Source organism: Penaeus japonicus, unplaced genomic scaffold (assembly GCF_977035675.1).
Source record: "Penaeus japonicus unplaced genomic scaffold, GWHDUDI00000001_assembly GWHDUDI00000031, whole genome shotgun sequence".
In the NCBI taxonomy this organism is placed as follows: Eukaryota; Metazoa; Arthropoda; class Malacostraca; order Decapoda; family Penaeidae; genus Penaeus; species Penaeus japonicus.
The window spans coordinates 20,506,215-20,508,714 of NW_028234433.1; positions in this window are offsets into that span (position 1 = coordinate 20,506,215).

Consider the following 2,500-nt stretch of genomic DNA (forward strand, 5'->3'; position numbering starts at 1 on the left):
TTTTCTCACATTTTACACACTCGTTTCTTGGGAAATTTGGGCCCTTGAGTGTAATACAATACCCCTATTATAATATCATATAGCTATCCTGGAGGAATAAGTGTTTTTTATGCGGTAATTACTATTTTAAGGAAACGAGAAGGCGAAATGATCGTTAATAGCGGAATAGTGGTTATCGTACGCCAGGCAGGGCTTTCCCCCTCCTCCCTCCCTCCCATTGGCTCATCCTATCGACGGAGCAGGCGCATTCGACCATCGTTCGCCAAACAGCCGCGGGAAGCGAGAGCGGGATGATGGGGGAGGGAGGGAGGGAGGGAGGGTGTGTGTAAAGGGTGGTTGGTGAGGGAGAAAGGAAGTTTCAGGTCGCTCGGATAATGATACTTTTATGTACACTGTCCTGAAGTGTTACTCAAGACGGGTTTGGGGGCTTTTGTGTCCTCAAGAGGCTCAGACACCACTCTGCCACACAATGTCTGAGCGCCGCTCTTGAAATCTGCATCTTTTTGCAACGGACGGGTCAATCTTTTGAAGTGCATTGGGACGAAAAAATGTTTTATGACGTGTAACTGCCGGGGATATAATGGTTACAGGATGGTAAAGCTTTTTTTATGAAAGCTGACGCATAAAAAATCAATGTGCGAGACCATGTTCTTACGAAAAAAAAACACGGAATTGATGTAGGTGCAGTAGTATATTACCTACGAACTTATTTTACACTCGAGTAAAAAATTCATACCATATTTTGACAAGAACGACGTCGCAATTTCAGTAAATCACTCAACAAAGTGTCGGTGCATTACCATCTTCAGCATCCGTACACGTGACTCGATACCTAAGCAGTTGACAAAGACCAAATCGAGCAATAAGTGTTAGAGATTAGCATAAAACGCAAATCAAACATGCAAGTATATTCACGCTTGGCTGCCTGCGTGGCTAGTAGACCAGAAATAGGCAAACTGAATTTTTACCTTGATTTTTACCTTGATTTTGCGTTTGCAGGGTGAACTTTTTGCAAGATCTATATCAGGAAGGTCGCGTATCAAGTGTGACACGGAATGTTCAAAGCGACAGGTTATATCGAGCAGAAGAGTTGGCTGCTACTAGATAGAAACTGCGTGATACTCTTTTCGGTGTATGTCTGTACTATATGTCTGTATACGCACCTTCGTCAATGTCTGTGTCGTGGTTGGTGTAAACCTAATGTAACAACCATCACACAATGTCTACTATGAATTAAGATAATGTTTATATATACATGCATTTTATTACTTGTGTGTCTGCGTGTGTGTGTTTGCGCGTGTGTGTGTGTGTGTCTATGTATATATGTGCGTGTGTGTGTGTGTTCTACCTAACATCCTCCTCTTCTAAACCCTACCTGTATTGTTGTCTGTCCCTCTCCCTCCCTTTTACTCGTTCCATTAATATCGGGCGCACTTCCAGAAGATGCCACGTCCCTGTCATAGGGAAACTATACCTTTGAGCCTTCACCTTGTTATGTTTCTCAGCTCTTCTCCCATTTACCTTTTCCCTCCAAAAAATAAAAAATAAGCAGATGGTTGTTTCATTTCATTCCTTTCCGATATTCTGACTCGTCGCCTTGGCATGTAAACACAATACTCGTCATGTTGATTTTTCCCCTAGTTGAGTTCTCTCTCCCCCCGATCTTACCACCTTCTCCCCCCCCCTCCCCCCCACCCCACCCCACAGCGCTGAATTTTCCCCTGCAGTATCACCTTTATTTCCTCCTTCTTGTTGACATTTCCTCTCATCATGTTGATTTTCTCCCCCACCGTCACTCCTCTCTCTCCCCTTATCTCTTCCCGTCACTTACAGGCAGATGCGACGCCCTAGTATGACGATGGAGTAATGTATACTGTGAAACTGTATACTGTACTGTATCTGTAAGTACTCTATGGTTCTTTCAATCCTATAGTCTCTTTTATCATGTAAACCTGATACCCTGCTCCCTCCTTCTTGGCTTCAAGAATATATATATATATAGTATATATATATATATATATATATATATATATATATATGTGTGTGTGTGTGTGTGTGTGTGTGTTTCTGTGTACATACATACACACACACACACACACACACACACACACACACAAATACATACATATATATATATATATATATATATATATATATATATATATATATATATATATATATATATATATATATATATATATGTGTGTGTGTGTGTGTATGAGTATATATACTTAATACAGTATATCTCTCATTCCTATCATCTTTGTCTCCCCTCTGAGTAAGGAGTCATGTGTATTGAGATACTGATGAACTCCTATACATACTTTTTATCCCATATATTGAAGTATTCTATGGTTCTCTCATTCCTATAATCACCCTTACCTATAGCCCTGACACACTGTCCCCTTCTTCTGAGCCCCTTATTTAGTACTATGTGGTTCTATTATTCTTATAGTCACCCTTATCTTATAGACCTGGCATTCTGTCCCCTTTCCTCTCA